The sequence below is a fragment of the Podarcis tiliguerta genome, assembly GCF_965153285.1.
Source record: "Podarcis tiliguerta genome assembly, chromosome: 5".
Taxonomy (NCBI): Eukaryota; Metazoa; Chordata; class Lepidosauria; order Squamata; family Lacertidae; genus Podarcis; species Podarcis tiliguerta.
Window position 1 is genome coordinate 54,477,383 of NC_139538.1, and position 22,784 is coordinate 54,500,166.

The 22,784-nt window shown below is 43.0% G+C and overlaps 1 long non-coding RNA gene across 1 annotated transcript; it reads left to right on the plus strand.

Annotated features, from left to right (window-relative positions):
• The first annotated feature begins 5,403 nt into the window (after positions 1-5,403).
• Positions 5,404-19,036, plus strand: LOC310677227. Its single transcript, XR_014511008.1, has 3 exons — positions 5,404-5,477; positions 12,051-12,188; positions 18,902-19,036. It is a non-coding gene; the product is annotated as an uncharacterized lncRNA (long non-coding RNA).
• Positions 19,037-22,784: the final 3,748 nt, after the last annotated feature.

The following is a 22,784-nucleotide window of genomic DNA, read 5'->3' on the forward strand; positions in this document are numbered from 1 at the left end:
GGAGAAGTCTGGCAGTAGCTGAGTGTCTGGAGCCCAGGATCTGAAGCGCTCCATCTGAAAATGGGATAGAGTGTCAGCGACATCATTAGAGGATCCCGTAATCAGGAGAGCAGAAAGCACAATATTAAACCTGAAGCGGTGCAGCTCGAAAGCATGAGCGGAGGGGCGGAGACTCTGCTGGAGCGTGAGGACTGTTTTGCCAAGACGCTCACCACTACCTGGTTATCAGACAAAAAGCAAATCCAATGTTCACTTAACTCCTCGGGCCACATGTGAACTGCTACTACAATGGGGAAAACTCAAGAAAGTTAGGTCACATTTAGGAATTGCAACCATTGCATGAGATCTGCCTTCACCTCACTTGGTAAGCGTATACAAAGGTAAGGGCACCTCAGGCCGCAGGCAGCCTGGCCTAGTGGGAAGGGAAGGGGCGGCCTGGGGCAACCACTCTGCATGCAAGATTAATTAAGTGACCCAGCAAGATCGGATCTGATGAAGCATCACTTGCTACAGAGGAAGTATTACAAAATAACTTCCTTCAAGGCAGACAGCTTCTCCATAGGCAAGTGGTATGTTTTAGCAACGATATCCATCTGGATCCCTAAATAAAATGGGAATATGGGCAAAAGGTATTGAGCTATTGCTTGCCAGCTTCCAGCCCCCGCTTGGGCAGGGGGCATCTTGTGCTGCCATCATGATACGTAACTTTACGGGCCGACGCTGGCCAGAACCCCTAAAGAAGTCCCAACAAAACTGCCGCCGAGCCAGCTTCCTTTTCAGACACACACTCCGTGCAATGCAAAACACACTCCGTGCAATGCAACTAGACACTCCGTGCAACACAACTACACACTCCGTTCAATGCAACTACACACTCCGTGCAATGCACACACAAATACTCTGTGCAATGCAACTACACACTCCGTGCAATGCAAAAACACACTCCATGCAATGCACACACACTCCATGCAATGCAACTACCCTCCATGCAATGCAACTACCCTCCATGCAATGCAACTATCCTCCATGCAATGCAACTACACACTCCGTGCACTGCACACACCCTCTGTTCGATGCAACTACACACTACGTGCCATGCACACACACTCTGTGCAATGCAAAAAACACACTCTGTGCAATGCAACAACACCCTCCGTGCAATGCACACACACACAAACATCTCCGTGCAATGCAACAACATATTCCGTGCAATGCTACTACACACTCCGTGCAATGCACACACACTCTGTGCAATGCAAAAAACACACTCTGTGCAATGCAACAACATACTCCGTGCAATGCTACTACACACTCCGTGCAATGCACACACACTCTGTGCAATGCAAAAAACACACTCTGTGCAATGCAACGACACCCTCTGTGCAATGCACACACACCCTCTATGCAATGCACACAACCTCCGTGCAATGCAAATGCAAATCTCTCACGCAATGCAATGCAAATGCAACCCGTGCAGCGCTGTGCCCTGCAATGCACACAGCAAACTGCAATGCGGGCACGCAAAGGTGCTTTCTCCCACTTGCATATTGCAAACGTGGCGCCCATTACATCCCTTGCAGTGAGGGAACCACCAAAAGGCCCTCAACACTGGACCCAAGTGTCCAGGTAGAGCAATAGAGGAGCATGCAGCTGTCCCATACAGGGACTAATCCTGCAACCTAGGCACTACCGGCACTATGCGCTGACCAGCTGAGCTATCCAGGATGATCCCTAAGGACCCAGGACAGCCTCACCCTGACCCCTGTAGAGGTCCAAGGTGATGTCTGAATCATCATCCCTGCTCCTCTTTGCCCTCCTCCTGGATCACAGCCTCCAAAGTTGCTTCCTTCTGGAAGAAGGCACCTGGGGCGTCCGCAAGACATCCTCTGCAGGAGAGGCAAGCTCTTGCGGCATCTGCAAAAGCCCTGTCATATTCTGCAAAAAACTAAACAATGTAAGGAACCGGTGAAACCAATGCTTCATGGACCACATGGGGACACTATTCAGGCTGGAAACGCTTCCAGGCCATCGAATTCTGGGGCAAAGCCCTAGGATCACCTGCTAGTCCAGGCATAAATGTTTCCAGTGAAATATCAGAGTTGAGGTAGCCCACAGCTTGTCCAGGTACCCCTGCTTGCCCTTTTAGAGGGAAGCACCCCTTCAAGAAACCCAAAGTTCTTTTATCACAAATGGGCCGAACTACCCAGCAACAGAATAGCCCAAAAGGAGCAGTTTGTTTTGTTTTGTTATAACAATGGCTAAGAGGGGAATATGAACCCTGTCTCCCAGGTCCTAGTCCTACACTTAAGCCAGTAAGCCACAATGGCTCATCTCCAAAATGGCAGTTGCCACTATCAGGGCAAAACAAACTTAAAGAAAATAAACTTGTTCAGAAACAGCATAGTTCCAGAGCATATACAGAGTGCTCATAGTCATTGGAGGCACAGAGAGCCTCTGCCGCCCTCTGTCTGCCTCAGATATACATTAGCAGCAACTGAGCCTGCAAGCAGGGAATCCTTATAGAGAGAATGAGTCACGTGTCAGAGACTTAACAATTAACTGCTACCTGTAGCAGACTTAGGATTGGAAGTTATGTGCAGGCCGAATAGGCCTCCCTGCCTCTGGTCTTGAGAATCTTAGTCTCATAGCAATATTAAAGGAACTCAAAATAGTGCTCCCACCCAAGGCTAGATTAAAATTTGGCCAACAGCGCTGCACACACTCAAAATAAGGCCAACCTTCGGGGATACTATAAACGAAGTGATTCCAGCTAAGCTGGGAACAGCCCTGACTAGCCCCACAATTTCAACAAGAGAAATGGGGGAAACCTTTTTGTGAAAGAAAGCCACTAACAGGGGCTCTCTCCCTACTGGGAAAGGCAAGCCACAGATACAGGGAGAATCTTCCCACAGGGCAGGGTAAGGGGTGGGGTGGGAAATCGAACAGAAAAAAAAGGGGGGGGGATTAAATTATTTAAGGGACTAGAGAGGATTAAAAGAAGGAGGAAATAGAGAAATATAACCAGACAATGAAGTGCTCCATGTGATCCGGTGCCCACAGCGAAAGAGAAAGGAAAATGCTGTGCACCTTGTTTAAATAAGCTCTGATCCCACCCCTAAATTGGCAACATCAAATTTACCCCAGTAACACCAACCACCAATCCAGTTCCATCCCTTTGAAACTAGCCTGCCTGTTAACCCTGGGGTGCTTTGTCTGGCCCCATCCGCAACACGTGCTCTCCTTTATTGAGAACACGCTTTGGAACAAAACGCAGGACAGAAGTGTTCCATCGCGCCTGAAGCGGTTTAGTCATGCTGGCCACATGACCCAGGAAGCTGTCTGTGGACAAATGCCAGCTGCCTCAGCCTGAAAGCGAGATGAGTGCCGCAACCCCATAGTCGCCTTTGACTGGACTTAACCGTCCAGGAGTACTTTACCTTTTAATTTTTACTGGGAAATAAGCAGTAGGAAGGGAGGGTCAGCTGCATCAAAACCATCAAGTTCAAGTGAACTGAATACAGTGCCAAGGGAAGAGAATTAGCGAGGAGAAAAACAGAAGAAGAGAATACCTAAGAAAAAGGGAATATGAATGGTGAAAAAGAAAAAGGAACTAAAATAAGGAAGGAAGAGAAAAACTATTGTGTTTATCAACATTGTGCTGTTTTCCTCTTCTGCATTTGCATGCTATTCCTCCTACCAGGCGTCATATGCAGCTCATCTGCTAAGTCTAGTCACAATATAAGCAGCTGGCAAACAAGACAGCCAGCGACGCAGAACTGAGTGCTATACTATGTCCGCTCACATGTTGCTCAAGCCTTTTCACCCATGTGATGGCGGCTAATAACATCACTTAAGACTGGTTACCGAAATCTGTTTCACTGTGAGGATACACACTCTGCTGAATGGAGCTGCCAAATGTATCTTTGCAATGAAATATATATGCAAGAAAGCCTTTCAATGCAAGTCAATTCTTGCTTGTATTAAAATACAGGCCTTTTCTAAATATACTTCCCATCTTTCTGCACTCTTTTTATATTCTTGTCCACAGTGCTCCTTATTCAATTCCAATAGTGACTTCTTCTTTGGAACACACTTTTTAAAATATATAAATGGATAGGCTTTATTTATCAGCATGGAAGGGGAGTAGTTGAGCCTGCCACCCAGGCATGCAATGGAACCTGAGCCAGCCCCACTCTCATCATATGATGGCCTTTAACCCAATTCAGGGTGAGCTCTGCAGAAGTTTGCCTGTGCCCCCTTCCCCACTTCTACTTGGGCCAGTGAAACCATCAGGGTTGCAGATGCAGCAGTGACTCTCGAGTCCTCTTGTGTCTTGTTGCTCCCCGGCAGGGGTTGGGATTGCAACCCTAGAACCTTGAAATGTCTAAAATGTGAAGGAACCTCCACAAGGACAGGAAGCTTTCTGCTTCAGAGGTTTGCCCACCAACAGCTGGCAGAGCAATGAATCAGCAGCAGGGCAGAGCAGAGTGCTCATTTGCACTGGTAACCCCATGTTTACTTAACACAAATGCAGATTGCTTGAAGAGCACTGTGGTGCTTCTCCACAGTCACCCATGCCCTCGCCAGCTTTTTCCTTCTGCTATATACACTTCTCTGGTGCTTTTATCAATGATTCAGTTCAAGATGTTCTGCTTATGTTCAGGAGGACAAGGCCCTTCCTTTATTCTTCTTTGTGCGTTCTGAGTGAATGACAAAGAGGAAGTCAGGACATGATTTTTATTGGTCCATTGCTCAGAACACTGACCTTTCTTTTCTTTTCTTTTAAAAAACCCTTTCCACTCCCTATCTAGCTTTTTAGTCTATACATCATCTAGGGAAGGGCAACTCTGACTATTTCCAATTCATGTCACTTTTCCTTCTGTTGCATGCCAGCCTCAGTTCTGACCCATTTCCACATGAACATGCACATTTTAAAATAAATTTTCACCATAAAAAAGGTTTTGTGTTTTTTTTAAAAAAAATGCATTTGTGAACAAATTTTATCCCCAAATACACATTGTGGTACATTTTTAAGCTGAGAACTGCCAAATCCAAAGATCAACTGCATTTCAACCTGTGCATTAGTCTGCGAGATGTGGATCTATATTCTGGGATGAAGAAATTTTGCTAAATAAATAAAATTAAGATGCTGTCATGTGCCTCCGAGTTGCCGCATGTTCAGCAGAGCAACTGTATCTAAGCTCATGTATTTGCTCTCTGTCTTTCTGAGAACCACAAAACTGAAAGTCAAAACACAGAGACACTTGTTGAGGAGATGCTGCTGGCAATGGGAACGTTTCATCTGGGGTTGCTCTTTCCATGACCAGATAAGGTTACTTTCAAAATATCTAGGCTGAGGAGAAACACAGTGGTAGCAGTGTCTCCCTGAGTGCTTCATCATCTGAAGCATCCAGTATGGCAGAGAAACCATGGAATTTCTGCTACATCATCTGCAAACGCCTGCCCTTGATCTCCAGGTAGCAAAGATTTTGTTTGCTTTACGCCTCACAAAATTGGTCTGGGCTATCAGTTTTCCCGCTAAACACGGGAGGTATAGTCTGGCCCAATTTGTTGACAGCTGAAAGTGCTTGCTACTTAACTTAGACAATGAGGCATGAGCCGGTTCCAAAGATGTTAAGTACATCTGTGCTCGGAAATCAGGCACGATTAGGCCAGCATTTTAGAATGAATAGGAAGATAGCAAAAGTTGATCTTCTTTAGGGGTAACTAATGTGGTGCCCTTCAGATGATGGCCGCAGCTCCAGCCAGTGTGGTCAATGGTCCAGGATGATGGAAGCTGTAGTTTAACAACATCTGGAAAGCAACACATTGACTACTACCTATATTGTGGGCCTAAGGCTTGTGGGCCAGATGCAGCCCAATCACCTTCTCAATCCAGCCAGCAGACGGTCTGGGAATCAGCATGTTTTTACATGAGTAGAATGTGTCCTTTTATTTAAAATACATCTTTGGGTTATTTGTGGGGCATAGGAATTCGTTCATATTTTTTTTTCAAAATACAGTCTGGCCCACCACATGGTCTGAGGGACAGTGGACCAGCCCATGGCTGAAAAAGGTTGCTGATCCCTGACCTATATCATCCAAGCCTGCACAATTTGTATCCCAACATGGTGAATGCTGCTTATCGGTTTGTATTGTGACTGGCCAGGTGTTTAACAACCCCTTTCATTTGCAATCCCAAACATGCAGTGAAACTACTGCCTTGTAGGCACTCAAACCCATTTGGTGGATTGCATTCAGCTTGCAAGGGGTAGGGTATTGAGGCAGAGGAGAAATTCCATTTGGTTCTCATTTTAATGCCAACTTACCTAATTTAACAACCTGAAAGCTAATGCTATTCTAGGCTGCATCAACAGTAGTGTCCAGATCAAGGGAAGTTATTGTTCCTCTCTCTTCTGCCTTGGTCACGCCATACCTGGAGTAATGTGTCCAGTTCTGAGCACCACAATTTAATAAGGATATTGACAAGATGGAATGTGTGCAGAGGAGGGTGGCCAAAATGATCAAGGGCCTGGAAACCGAGCCTTATGAGGGACTGTTGAAGGAGTTGGGTATGTTAAAAAGCTGGGTATGGAAAAGAGAAGACTGAGGGGAGCTGTGATAGCCATCTCCATATATCTCAGGGGCTATCACATGGAAGAGGAAACAAGCTTGTTTTCTCCTGCTCCAGAGCCTAGGACCTGAACCAATGGATTCAAGTTATAAGAAAGAAGATTCTAACATAAAATTGCACACTTGTGAAAATGTGTGTATTAGGAGAAATGCAAACTAAAAAGCTGATGCATTTACATGAGTGAAATCTGGGAGATTCCTTTCCATTCATGAAACCTGCAACACCAGAATTTTATTGTTGTTAAACTAGCCCAAAGGTAATCTATGCTAAATATGTTTGAATCCTTCTCACCACAATTTTGGCAAAACGTTTTAGTTATCAGGGTATAAAGGAAACACATTTTCACAGAAAGATTTGGGACACCAAATGCAGGGCCACTACCTCCCGCCTCCCGACACGTGATTTTAGTGTCTGTTAACATTTCAATGCAGCTTCTCATTAAATATAAACAGACTTCAGAGCTATCAAATCCAGGTGACATTGGCATTCAGCATATTTTTTTTTTTTTTTTTGCAAAGCAAGATTTTTTTGTCACATTTTGGGGAAAGAAGCAGATGGCTGGAAATATAAATCTGAGTAGGTGTTAAAAAATCCTTATGAGAGTAAGTACTATGTTAATAAGACATGTCGCTTGCTATATTCCCTTGCTATATTCTGAATGCCAGTACGTTTCTTTAAAATCAAAGGAAATAGTTTTTTTAAAAAAATAAAAAATATTATATTGCATTCCATCTGTGCTGAAACCATTTTAAGAACAACCCCATGTATAGTGAAATATGCATTTTGTGTCAAAATATTATCATTAATGATCAACTAATTAATGTCAATAATAGAACAGAACATTTTCACAATCAAGTGAATTATGGTCCTTCTTCTTAGGAAGGGAGGATCAACCTAGGTAAGCCAGACAGACAAGGGTTTAATTCGATTAAGCTATCACTGAGTAAACACAAGGCCATACCATTCACAGTTGTGCATGTCAAACTACATGTTAAATGGAGATAAGAGTTCGCAATCCCAAAACCACATTTTGAAACAATGTTAGCATTCATTCACAGTGATATGAGACTCTGGCACCTCGTTCAGCAGTAACTTTCTCAGCAGAAGGAACCTTTAATCGGACTTCTGGATCCAATGTATAGGACTAACTCACATAAGGCCTGTTGACCCACACATTCACTGAGGGTTCACTGGTGAGATAAGGGACTCTATCTCTGATGTGTCAGATGGGGGGGGGGGGGAGATGCGTAACTAGACCTCTTGAACTTCACATTCACCCCACACAAACTTGAGAATAGTGATGAGATAGGACTCTATCCCTGACATATGGGATTGGGGTGGGGGGACACTGTCAGAGTCTAAGTACCAAGTGCATGTGACCAACTTGAATAAAATATTGTGGGGGGCCCAGGTTTGCCCCACCCTTCAGAATTGATCACACGACGCAGTGCATGCACACCATTTGAATGGGAATGCCCATCAACTTTGTGGGGGCCCAGCCTCCCCAAATATTTTATTGTGGGGGCCAAAGCACCCACGGCCAATAGTAGTTGGCTCCTATGCATGTGACATCATATCAGATTTTTAAATTTTGGTTACAGGCAGTGTGTGGTTTTAACTGGGAATTCAGTGCAGTTAAAACCATTTACTTCCACTACAATGGTAATTATAAGGATGTACACACACACATAACACAGAGTTTGGCTTAGAAAAAGGAGCAGATGAAGGAAAGGTGGACTGCTATACCTACTTCAGGTACAAGAGAGCCCTATTTTGGCTACCCTTGTGGAAATGCAGGAAACAGGGATACACATGACATTCATCATACAGCTTGCCATGGACTTCAAGTATTTCCTTTCACAAACTGCCAATGCACTTCTGGACTGGGCACCCCATATCTGCAATATGCAATGGGGAGAAAACCCTCATTCACTTCAATGGGAGCTTCCCCACCCCACCACCCCTCTGCTTGCTAAGTGCAGGCATGCGGAGCCACTAACCCCATACTAGGAACCTATTCCAGATGTTGGCATTTTTGCAAGAAAAAGAATGAACTCCCAGGTGAACAACATAATTGACATCATACACGGTTTGTGTTTTAGAAGTAGCAGCCAATGATGGTCCAAAACATTTCTATGAAACACAGCTGCATGGAGGATCAACTCCAGTGTGACCTTGTTGGCAGGCACTGCTCCCAGCCATGATTTCTGTGACTTTGGTTCCGTTTGCTTTTTCTCTGGTATGCTCATGAGAATCGCCGCTGGGGAGTGGCATCTGTCAAAGTAGTCATGCTTGGCCAGACATTACTTTGGCCACCCAGCTGTACCCATATGGACTTCCTCCGTGAAGGGTATGAAATATACTATCTGAACTGGGTGATAATCTTTCTTTGATTTGGAAAGTGAGTGATCATGCATCTGGCTTTTGTTTGGACTCTTAAATGAACTTCAAATTCATCTTACAGTGGGATGTACAGTGCCCATTTCCCAGTATTTTTTCAGATCCAGAAATAAATTCCTCACCCTTTTTTATTTCTGCATATTCCTCACAGAAATTAAAGGAAGCTTCTGTTGGTAAAACCATAGAAACATGAGCCTATAAGTTAAATCAGATGGCATGACTGAGTAAAATGCTGTTCTAAGGGTCTGACTGATTATATATATATATATATGTTGCAGATGTTTTTTATTTCCATCCACCATACATTAAAAGGCTTATCCTGTGCTGTTGAAAAGTAAGCGGTTTCTATTGATGTGGTTTCTTTCAGCTGCATAAAAGCAAATAAAAAGTATCCATCAATGTTTATCTGATAACTCTTAATCTGTGGATTGCTGCAGGCTGTAGGAATGTGTCCTTTGCATTCCAGACCTAGTAGGATCTTGGCTTTAGAACACTAGTGGGTTTCCCCCGCCCTTTCAATCATTTATAAGATTAATGGAGCAAAATACCTGGAATGGTTTGAAGATGGAGAGCCCAGAATTTCATGTCAGTTTCCAAACCACCCAGCCTGGCATCACAAGCATAAAGGAACACCACAAAATTTCAACTCACATGAAGCCAATTACAGGCCAACTGCCTCAAGTACTTCACGACTCCCCATTTCTCCATGTGTCGTTTGACCATCCTGGGCACAGCAGAGGGCTCTTTGCTTTCATGTTCACAATGCTGCATTGCAAGTTGAAATCTATGGGGGGGAAATGAGGAGAATTGTGGGGGGAGGTGGGGACCAGGAGCACTTCCAGACAATCTGTGTATTAAGCATTCATCTTGATTTGTTAGTTTTTGGAAGGATATCTTGTGGTTATTTCTGACCTGTAAATAAGCCACCAGAGGTTTTTTTGTACAGTTATTTGCTTCTATCCAGGAGCAGCAAGAGTGGAGAACACTCCAGTATGCACAGGCATATTACATCACATATTCAAGAGTTGAATAGACTAGAAGTTCTGGGGTTCAAGTTAAGCTCTTGCCCTCTTATTGTTGGTTGCCTAGCGAAGTTGAGATTCAGGGTGGGGTAGTTCAGCAAATGCATACATCTCCTACATGAGGCGTGGCAGCAAGATGCAGGCTCTAGCCGTTGGCTATAAATAGCCTGTTTGAAGTGGTAGATGAGAGGAGTGAAGAAGTTGATGCAGCTGGAGCAAGGCGCTATGGCAATTATTCCAGTGGCAAAGTTTCTCAAGCAGGCATCGGGGGCAGGGAAGAAGTAGCTGACATAAAAGGCAGAAAGGATGGAATTGCAAGGAGAAAATTAAAGCTCAATAAGGAAGCCTCAATAGGTCAGGAAGGAAAGGGCATATTTGAGTAAGAGCATTGTCCCGATTTACTAAGTAATAGCATCTTTCTTGATCCATAAATATTTGCCTCAGTAAGTTTCCAAAGGTTTATTAGATGATAAGAGAAGAAGCACATTGCCTTACTTGCATTTACTGTGGATGTACTTCCAGAATATGCCCAAGCTGATTGCACCCTATGCCTATTGATTTTTACAGGGACTAGGACATGAAGCAACAGACAACCTCACTTAGGTGCTGTTTTGGAAGGCCCCAGGAAGGGAAGGCATAATTTGGGGCCCCTATGTCTATTCAAGAAATATGATTTACAGATATAGGGACACCAAGTCATGTGGGTCTCCTTCCCTGCAGCCTTCTAAAGTAGTAGCTAAGTGACATTATCGTGAAAAAGATAGAATTTCCCTACCCCACCTCCTATAATTCAATCACTACCTTTTTTGTGAAATGGTGAATATTCAATTCCACAACAGGTAGTGATGGGCACCAGTTTGTATGGCTTTAGTTTGTATGGATTAGGCCAGGGCTAGTCAAACTTTTTATACCTACTGCCCACTAATGCATCTTTCTTGATGGTAAAATTTCCTTACCGCCCACCAGTGCTGCAGTAACATGCGCCGTAGAACCCCTACTGCCCACCTGAAATCCTGAAACAATCATTGGGTTTTGATTGTGGTGACTGCATTTTACATTTTTAATGTATCTGAGAAGTGATTCGGCTGTTTAAGGTTCACTATCATAATTATTGGGGGAAACACATAAAACCAATGTTCACATCACACTGTGTGTGTTCTGGTGTTTTCTTGGTCTTCTTAAGTATATTTTTTTACTTTTGCAGAGCAGCTTGTAAAATTCTGAAGACAGGATGGAAGGAATGCTGAGGTCCACGAGAATTAATTGAGAATTGAAATGTTAATTGAACTGAAAAGGAATTCCAGTTGACCAAGGGGTCAAACTTGAGCTTGAACTGGTTCCTTTTTAAAAGGGGCAAATTAGAACTGGAACTAATTTCTTTTTAAGACTAACTTTTCAAGCATTGATCACGATTGCTATATTACCTCCAGTATCAGAGGCATTTTGCCTCTGATTATGAGTTGCTGGGGCTCATGAATAGAAGAGTGACATTGTGCTCATGTCATCCTTTGTGGCCTCCCCATAAGGATCTGAATTGTCACTGTGGGAACAGAATACTAGACTAGGTAGACCTTTGGTTTGGTCCACCAGGGTTCTGTATTATGTTCTTATGGTGCTATTGGCTGACCTTGTGGGGATAATCCCAGAACATTCCCTGGTTGCTTCCTCTGTGTGCCTGCCTAACAAACTCCTGATGAATTCAACAGGACAGAGGACATTATGATCCTATTGGCAGCCCTTATGGGGACATTCCCAGGTTTCTCCCACTGTGCGCCTGCTTTTCAAACTCCTGATGATTTCAACAGGACACAGGATATTGCAAAACCTCCTTTTACTCAGTGCCTAAAACATATGCATGTAGCTTGTACTCGTGGATGAAATTCCTTACTGGATGGAGGAGGATTCCTCTTCGGACTAAAAATGTAATGCAGAAGGAGAACCATCACTGAGACCAACTCCATATTGAATATAACTTCCCTTCTCTTGTCTTGCAGGCCAAATGGCAATATTTGCAAAATCAAAACAAGTATGAAGTGATGACAGATCAGCATTGGGCTAAGCTTATTTATTATGTCAAAAGCCGGGCTTTTTTCATCCGGAACTTGCCAGAACTCAGTTCTGGCACCTTTCAAGTAGGTGGCATTGCCATTATAAGAAAACAAGGGAGGTGTTCATGGTGAGTTCAGGCACCTCTTTTTCTCAAAAAATAGCACTGGTCAAAAGGAAAGGCTAACCAGAGAGAGCAAGACTAGAGGACAGTCTGAAACCTACCATATTCCCAAGTAATGGATTTTGATATATCAGCAGTAAGGAAGGGAGAGCGGGAGAGAGATTCAGTGGTCTGGTTGATTTTCCCTTGTTAGTATTCTTGCTTAAATAGAGGTGAAACAACTTCCTGGGGGCCCATGTCCCTCTGGAACATGATCAGCCATCTTGTCTGCCAGTTCCCTCGGTCCCCTCCACCGCACTCCACATTTCTCCTTTCACAGAGCTGGGTACAGGGAGGTTCGATAGCAGCTAAGCGGACTTGCAAAAGGTGTGCAATGTTCCAGCTCTCTACAACAGACAGGCAGAAATTGGATCTGGATCCGCCAGTCCACCTCTGGATAATTATCAACAGTCAGAAACAGTTGCTGACTCCCAATTAATAGCAACAAAATGACACCCCTCCCCCACCTACCTTAAATTATACTGATGAAATAAAAAAAGGAAGGGGCTTAATATAACCAGGAGTGGGTTGATGTGTGAAGGAACTTTGAGTTGCTGGGAACTGCAGGCTTCCCATAGGCATCTGGTTGGCCACTGTGAGAGCAGGTTGCTGGACCAGATGGGCCACTGGCCTCATCCAGCAGGGCTCTCGTGCTCTTATGTCCCCCTTTACTTGCCCTCTTTCCAAATTAAAAAGCCTCAAATGTTTGGTTGCCTTTGGCTTTAACTTTGGCTCCTGTTTTCTCTGCTCCTCCCTCCCCTTCTCCTATTTCAGTAGGTTTGTGAAAGTGTGGGGAAAGGAAGGAGGGACCATTTACTTCTGTGACCACTGGGAATGGGCTTTTCCAGGGGGCAGAGGGATTTAGAGTCAAGAAGATGGGCAGTGGCTACAGGATTTATAAACTATGTTCCGTTCCCAACATTCTTCTCCATCCCTAAGAAAAAATGCTGTTATAGGAATAGTGTGTGTGTGTGTGTGTGTGTGTGTCAGACATTGCGTAGTTTATAAATATATATTTTTGTGAAGATAGGTCTGTTTTTGACACAAGGATGAAAAATTGCAAAATTGCCACTGAGGTCAGCTATTTACAAGTTTCTATTTTAGTAGCTAGATCAAGAGGCACTTCGGTTGCTCTCTCCATAGTTTTTCATTCTAAAGATAACTTCAGTTAGAGGAGAGAAGGCTCATTTAAATACATTTCCTGGGGAAAATGAATAACCTTCTGCACAGAATTGCCTTTTGGGTACAAATTGCTTTCTTTTCTTCCAAGGTGACTTCTTTAGAAAGTTTAATTAAATTCCCATTTGGCTATTGACAATTCTTCTGTCTCACCATACCCATAATTGAATGATGGATGATTACGCAGTTTCCTGGGTTGTAATTGGCAGATATTCCCATTTGCTTTCTTTCATTCTTCCTCGAAACTGTGGTATGGCTTATTGATTACCAGTTAGTGCTTATTACATCATACTTACCAATACTCTATTTCCAATGGGGCAAAATCATCAAAGGCTTCAGTAAATGTAAATTTGGAACTCAGAGACAGGATTTCATGCACTAGCGTCAACAACTTGAAAACTCACATATTAATGTAGTGGGTTTTGCCTGATGAGTTCCTAATTTAATTGTGGACCCAGAGAAAAACAAGATGTATATAGACTATTTAAGAATATGTGGACCAGGAAGAACCCATAAGTGAGCCATTCCTGTTTCAGAGCTAGAGAAAATTATTGGACTGGAAATATAACCTTCAAAGTGGTCAATATTTCAAAAAAGGGGGGGGGACATAACCATATATTTTATGGTTGTAAGTTGTCTTAAATTGTTTTGGTTTTTTTGCATCTGTCTATCTTGAGAGACAATGGAGTATACCTCCAGGGGTGAAGTCTAGTATTGTTTCTAATACCCCACCCTGGGACTTTAGGGTGAGCAGGGGTAATATATTCTTATTCTTATTCATTATTATTACTATTATATTGGAATCTTCAGGACAGACAAAAGAACCTACTTATTCACATAGCACATAGGTAAACGATGGAATTTGCTCCCACAAGACCACCAACTTAGATGGCATTAAAGGAGGATTAGGTAAACTTATGAACGGTAAGGCTATCATTGTCCGCTAGCTTTAATAGCTGTATTCTACCTCCATTGTCAGAAGATGTATGCCTCTGAATGCCAATGTCTGGGAATCGCAAGTGGGGGGCATCCTGCTTTTGAGCTTCCCAAAGGTATCTGTTTGGCCTCTGTAATACAGGATGCTGCAATAGATGGGCTACTGGCCTGATCCAGTAGGCTCTTCCTATGTTCATATGTGCAACAAAACGTTGCAAGGTGCCTCAGCTCCTAGCAGGAGTGCTTCCATTCAAAGTTAGAGCCACCTTGCCTTCCTATAGGATACACTGACCTGTAAGGATCTCAAGGAGGGTATTTAACTGTCCCCTTTTCCCACTGTAGGGACGCGGGTGGCACTGTGGGTTAAACCACAAAGCCTAGGACTTGCTGATCAGAAGGTTGGCGGTTCGAATCCCTGTGACGGGGTGAGCTCCCGTTGTTCAGTCCCTGCTCCTGCGAACCTAGCAGTTCGAAAGCACATCAAAGTGCAAGTAGATAAATAGGTATCGCTCTGGCGGGAAGGTAAGCGGCGTTTCCATGCGCTGCTCTGGTTTGCCAGAAGCGGCTTAGTCATGCTGGCCACATGACCCGGAAGCTGTACGTCGGCTCCCTCGGCCAATAAAGCGAGATGAGCGCCGCAACCCCAGAGTTGGTCACAACTGGACCTAATAGTCAGGGGTCCCTTTACCTTTACCTTTTGCCATTGTACTTTTACAGCCAACACACAGCATTCAATGGCAGGTGAGAATGTTCCTTCTTTGTTAATGTAGTATGCGTTGTTGGGGTGGCGGTTTCCCCCTTTTTTATTTCCAAAAGTGTTTTAATACTTCTGTTATCTTGTCCCCTGTGTGTGCCAATATATCCCTCTTGTATCTCAGTGGAATGGTCTTGGCTGGGAATGATTGTGAACAGTCTTCCTTCAAGAAACTCTGAGGTATCTGTGTTTGACATAGAAATAAAGACCCCCCCCAAAAAAAAAAGTTGAAAAAACAAGGTTGCAGAAAGTTTAAAGATTAAAAATTCCACAGTGCAAAGTATTTGCATGAGTGGCTATTTCTAAGGTCAAATCAGTTCATCTGTTTCTGAGCATTATTAGTAGCACTGAGAAAAGATAAGAAAGATCAAAATAATTGATTTTTAAAAACCCTTTCTGTGTTTTAATAGTTTATCATATACTCTGATAACCTTTCTGTTGTAGCCTGAATTTAAACTCTACAAAGTGTAAAACTCATTAATTTTTTACTTAAAAGTGTCTTTAATCTTGCTGGTTTCTGCAAGCTATTTGTTCCTTTTCAAGATTGCTCTTTTCTGTGAAACACATATTTTTACCTCAAAAAATTAAACCCTATCACACACTATATAGACAGTTTCTTTTCATATGCAAAACTCTTACAATCAAAGGCAAAATCTTTGAAGTACAGGTTTGAAAACATCTGTCCCCATTCTTTTGGCTTTGGAGTCTAATTATCTCAGAGCCGATTATGATTGCTAATTATGAAGCTAAACTGCCCAGTTCAGTTGCATCCCCTTCCTATCTATTTACCAAAAAGTAAAATATGATTCTCAAATTGGCAGTGGTAACTCGTGTGTGTGTGAGAGAGAGCGAGAGAGAGAGAGAGAGCGAGAGAGAGAGAGAGAGAGAGATTCAAATGCCAGCAAAGCAAAAAAAAATCCATGCAATATGACCAAAAAAAAATCTCACTGTACAGGACTTGATAACCAGGGACTGGTGGACACGGGTGGCACTGCACACCTGGCTTCCCATCAGCCACATTGCTGTGCTTACTGGGAGGGGAAGGGTGAGGGACAAGGCAGCAGGGATATTGGTGTGATACCAGTGCAGTGGGAGAACCAATCTGGGGCTCCCACTGCGATGACCTTCATGCCATTTCACCCAACTCCCCGAAAGCACAGCAGAACAGCTGATAGAAGGCCAGGTGTGTGGCACTGCCCCTCCCACCAGCCATCCCTATTGCCAATGTGATGCCTATGGGCACAATGGCACCTGTGAACCCTTTCCATCACACCCACAAATCCTCTGGAACACAATACACACACACACACACACACACACACACACACACACACACACACTGCCCTCTTGGTCATGAGGTGGTGAAGATGGTTGCCCTTTTTTCCTGTGAGAAGTTCATAGAACTTCATAGTTGGAAGAATGGTGCTCTTTCTCCCTTTCCTTTTCAGTTCTATGTGCTCTTCGTAGCTCAGATTAATTCTAGATCCAGTGGGGAAGTGATGTGTGGGCTTTCTCACTTTCTGTCTCTCTGGGGGCGAGGGGCTGATCCAGGAGAGGAATGGCCAGACGGGGTGGCATGCATGACACTCACTCAAAAATGCAAATGTGCCCAAGGGTCTGATTGTAAAGTAGAATGTATATATAAGATTAAGAGGGCAAAAAAGAAAGTCAGGCACTAGTTCTTTTTTGCACAGCTTTTGTAATGACCTTCACAAGATGTAAAACCATCATTTTAAGGTGGATTTTCAGAGTATGTTGCATTAACCATGGCTAAATGTTGAATTTGCACTGAGCAGAACCATGGTTTCCCCATCAGTCACTCTGCTTACAAGCAAGTAAAACTGGGTCTCCCTCCTTCACACCCAATTTCCTTGTATGTTTAAAAACAATAAACCATGGTTAGCATGGTTAAGAGTTATGAAAATAGTGGTCCTTAATTATAAGAACACAGGAATGCTCCTATAGCTAAGGTAAGTAGCAATAATGAAGTTCTACCATTATAAGCCCCAAAATTCTATAGATTCTAAAAACGACACCTGTTGGACTAATAAGTTGAACTGTGGCCCATGCCATAACCGTGTGTGTACCCTGCATTAAAAATCCCACACCTCAAGTTCCAAATACCTGACCCACACTGAAACACCTCACAAACTCTACCCTACACTGAACCTCATTTACCCCAGCCCACACTGAAATTTGCACCTGAAAGACCAAGCAAAAGTGTGGCTGCATAGAGGGTAAGGTGTAAGGAAGGATGTTAAAAGGCATGTTTTCTATTCCACCCTGTCTTTGTTGCATGCAGCAGTGTTTCCATTCTGCTGCACTCCACCTCCTACTGAAAATGATATTATTCATCATGCTCTTCCGTGTCATAAAATTATGCAACTTACATAATTTGCACAATTAATTACATGAATTACATTGTCATTACATTCTTCTAGCCCATTAATTTCAGTGGAAAGCAAACACAGTGCAAACAAGTAAGGACATAATTAATTTGCAGACCGAAAGCAATAACAGCAAATAGTGATTTCCATTCTGAACATTCATTGGTATTCTCTTACAGTTTTAAGCAAGCCCAGTTTTGTGACATTGCATATCATCAATGCAGAACATGGGGCACGTCTGTTAAGGCATCAGCCTTAGCTTCCCAATTCCTGGCTTTGTGGAACTTGAGCCAACATGAGATAGTCTTAAGTCTGATCTTAAACGAGAGGTTGTTTGATCATTGAATTCATTACTGAACAGTGCAGAATCCTGTAGCTAAAGAGCAAGATCTGCAGTTGAGTGTTAATTCTTGTTTCAAAAGTGTCTGATGCTGAGCTGGTGATTGCCACCAATGCTTTCTATTGAAAAAGAATGGTGCAAGAGAGCAGAAGCAGACCTGGAATCCATGCCGCCAAAGCTACTATTTAAATTTAGATGTGAAACAAAAGACTTTTCAGTTGTTCCTAGACTGAGTCACAATATTAAAACCTTGAGTTATTTGCAGGTATTGTGGAGTATGTCTCTGAGATCATTGTAACCATCCTACACAAACCAACAGTTCTCATTTTTTTTAGCTGAGATCTGTATTTCAAAATTTAGAGAATTGTGACAGGTGAAGAATAATTACATTCCAGTCCATGTATATGTCTGGGTGGTGCATATTACCGTAGGTCAATTCACTTAAATATGCAGCCCAGCTGAAATTCTCCTCCATCCCTATTTCCACCTAAGCTTCTCCACTTAAGTAGTTCGTGCCTTCATCCAGGAATGCTGCATTTGAAGTGTCTGTTTTTTCCTCCTCTCAAAATAGTGAGTTTGATCATAGCCAATGATATTCACAGCTAAGTGTTAGTTTCAAGTGGTCTCAGCCACTTCCTGCTCACTTGAAGCAGATGTCAATCTGGTTTCTCACACCATGTGAAGGATGCAACATCATGGCTTACTGATTAGGGTGACACCTGGTAGAATAGGAAAGCCACAGTATTTTGAGGTGGTTTCAGGTTGGTAGGTAAAGGAACTGCTCAGACAGGAGAGGAAGGGACAAAATTGTACTTTGAAAGTGTTATGATGGATGCTGTGTAGTAGATCAGTCAGGGTAATTACTGGGGCACGGACCTTAGGGAGGTCATTTGGATAAAGGTCACAGTGAAGAAGTCCTGGGGCACTGCATGCTGCAAAAATGCAACTCACAACTCTCTTGAGATGATTATAGCTCTGAAGTCAAAGCATCAGACAACAGCTTTCATTCTAGCCAGCAATTATTTTAATTCTTATTCCAGGGAATGAATTACGTACTCAAATTGCAACTTGTGAAAGATCAAGTGCTTCTTGGACCACACTAAAGAAAGAAGAACAGTGAAGAGTTTAAAAGTGCAAATTACTTGAAAAGCAAACTTCCTTTTTTAAATAACAGAGTGGACTCCTCTAACAAGGAGGCCAAGCCTTCATCACTACCATCAATTATATGCTCTGTACTTCTATACTTTTAGTTATGTAAAGTTACCAAGATTTACAAACATGGGATACAGACACGGGATACAGATATGGGCTTGTATAGAAGTCATGTAATGTTACTTTAATACTTCTGAGTATATATGTATATATATATATATATATGTATAGCATTGCATTGCGAATCAAGCAACTTTCTACCATCTTCAAAGGTTTAGAGGCACAAAGGCTGGTAAGATGATCTCAGTTTGCAAATGCAATATGCAAGTCTAACAGCGGCTTAACCTTTTGCATTCTTGTTTCTGCTGCTGCTGCAACTAAACAGAAGTAGATTGGGCTGATGTCATTTCATACCTTCCTTGTGAGTCAAAAGGAAACTTCAGGTTTATTTTGCTTACCCAAGAGATTTTTGTGGTTTCTACAAAATGATCTTGGTCATCTTACTACCCAGTTCCAAATACTGATGTGCTCTGGAACCACCACTGAGTGTGCACACTTGTAAACAGCCCCATTTCCTCTCCCCTAGATCACACTCATACAAACACTTTCCTCTTCCTGTATATATACTGTGTGTAAGGGAGATATAGAATATTTGTACTGAGACAGAATTGTTTAGTTACTATAGTCAGGGTACAAAGTACAGAAAGCTTCCATATGTGCCGAGAAGACTCAGAAACTCACTTTTGAATCCAAGCTCTCCCAACGGCACCACCAGACAATATTTTATCCGGTCTTGAATAGCATGCAATCACCACAATAAAGAGCAAACTAGACATTACTTTGACTGTGTGTCCAGCAGCTACATATGTGGGGCTGTTTTTTGTCTAATACCAGGTATGGATTTTCATTGGCACCACACGAGAGGAGAGGATGTTCAACCTTCTCTCCCCAGCCACACACAGCTATAAATTCAGAAGTTTTTTTAACAAGTACAGTACTTGCAGATGGTAATGGGTGGAATGGAGGCTAATAAACTGAATCTTTGGATGAGTGGAGATTAAGTTCAGATTCAACGGATCTGGGACATGGCATTCAATGTGTTCTGGATAGGTTTGCACTCTCTCAAAAGGAGCAAGTTTGCATCACTAACGTTGGAGGCGCAAGTGACTGTTTTTGCAACCCCAGTGTTGTCTTGCTCCTACCCCTAATGGAAAGCAGCAGTAACATTGCTGCCAGGAGGCTATTGCTGCAATCCCACCCTAGCAATAAAGCCAAACTTGCTATGTACAATGGCTGGGTGGGGAGTGGAGGGTGCCTTTTGATGTTCTGCCTCTGGGACAGCTCTGCTTCTTCAAGTCCAACATGTCATTCTGCATCTCCGTAAGTGAAATCTTTCACATTTACATGAGCTGCCATATGATGGTATGTGAGTACTGCAGTTCTTTTCACTTATTCCTTCCAACTAACTACACAGCCTGCCTTTTCCCAGGACTTCCGCAAACTGGTTTTACTTGCCATGCCAATGAAATGTGTATTGCGTGCTTCAGACTATGGCACGGAGATGGTGGTCAGTGGTTCTTCTAGGCCAAGTACACAGCATACACATGCCCCCCAAAGAATCCTGGGAACTGTAGTTCGTTAAGCATGCTGAGACTGTAGTTCTGTGGCAGGCAAACTACAGTTCCCAGGGTTCTTTTGGAGGGTGATTTAAACATATGGTTTGTGCACAGCCCTAAACCACGCAGGTCTCAAAGGATTAGGAGGGTCTGCAGCAAAGTTTGCTTATAATAAGGATGTAATATATAATAAAAATATTTACAGAAATGTTCTCTTTAATAGCCAGAAAACTCAGGACTGACCTCAGTAGGATTAAATCATACTCGTATTGAAATGATTCAAAATATGTTGCAGAGTGTGTGTCCAGCTCGCTCGCTCTAGCCCACAAGCCTCTTTAGTGTAGCATAAACAGAACTGAGAAACACAGAGTCCTTTTTCTCTCAGTTGCTCAGATCTTCACAGTGGTATTGATTGTTTAAAAATCTGTAAAAATGAAAGACCTTAAAAAAAAAAAACCAACCCTTTTCTGCTCTGTTAGATTAACTATATGCTTTAATATTTGTCCCTTCATTGGATCAAATGTAATTAGAAGTTGTTTGATTATGCACTGGGTTTTCAAACTGGCCTGGAGCTTTATAAAAACATAACCAAATTAGATCTATTTGTGTTTGGCCGCGAGCCAAGAAAAGGAAAAGTATATGCATTTTTAATACATGAGGCTCGGAAAGTCTATAATAGGAGGTCAACAGTTGAGAGCAGAGGTATGATATTTGTTATTCAGAAGGAGTCTGGAAGGCTCCCACACACACACTACACACACACACACACACACACACACTTTCAAACATTTCAATATGGAAAGAATTGACCTTGAGCAGCGCTGTGGCATGGGAGAGGTTTCAAAATAGGTAAAGCTTTGTCTATCAAGCGAAAGACACTGGTTTGCATTCTAAGTTAACTTATGCTGCAGTTCTGAAGATTGGTTCTTCCTCCCTCCCTCCTTCCGACCCTAAGGCAGATGTGTCTCCACATCCAAAATCTTGCTTCACTCTCAACAGCGACAGGGCAGAAGCAGAGGACAAGGCCGTCAATGACTACTAGTGCTCAAGGACAGAGGAAACAGCACTTCAAGTGAACCAAGCAGGAAAAAGGAGGGGAAACACCAGTGCTCACTGGTACAATAAATCTTGAATGTACTTTAGTGAGCTACATGAAAGACTTCTTGAACCAGTGAGCACCAGAGCTTCTCCTCCTTTTCCACTGCTTCCCCCCTGTCCCAATCAATGGCTACTAGCCATTATGGCTATGTTCTACTTCCACCATTGGAGACAGTATGCCTCTGAATATGAATTGCTGGGTAATACATGAGGGGCATATGCCCTTGCACTCGGGTCTTGATTGTAGGGTTTCAGTAGCATTCTGCTTGGTGTGATCCAGCAGGGCTATTCTTGTTATCTTAGGGAACTTCTAGGCTGTCATTATTTTTGGTGGACATTCATTCACATCCTGGCAAATCCAGGCTACTCAATTAAAGCTGATTTGGAATTCTTGCAAAACAAACCCATTTCTCACCAAGACTGGACTTTTTGTAATAAGGAAAGCAATGAGGAGATATACTAGAAAGTGTGGGATAATGCTTGCACTGATGCTCTTATGCTCTTAATTAAAGGCAGAGTGGTGCTTTCGCACTCCTTACTCCTCTTCTGTGGAGGGTCCTGTTATGTCCAAGCATCAAGGCAGGACTGAATGGCAAAGGCTTTATTATAAAATAAGAAGAACCGCAGGAAAACTGATTGCCTAACCCAACTGTTTCCCCATTGTTATTTTCCATCTCTTTTTATAGACTGACTCCCTTCCCCTGGCTATTACTCCCAGCAGACTTCAAAGAAGATTTAAAGGAAAACTCCATACTAAATCACCACAGGTCTTCTCAAATAACAGATGAGCTCCTTGGGAGAAGAGGAATCAGGAAATGTTCCTCTCAGAAACTTATTTATCTTAGGATCCAATACCAATTTGGGGCCATTTTCCCCCCCTCCCTTCTCCAGTATCGTGCTTTGTCCTATCTCATAGGGTTGCCATTGGAAACAGTGTCCAGGCAGAAATCACTGAAATTCTGGATTTTTAGAAATATGGCAACCCTACTACCTCACCTTGTTCAAGAAGGCCCCAGGGCACTCTGGAGAGGCTTTCTGAGTGAACATCTGCCTGTCC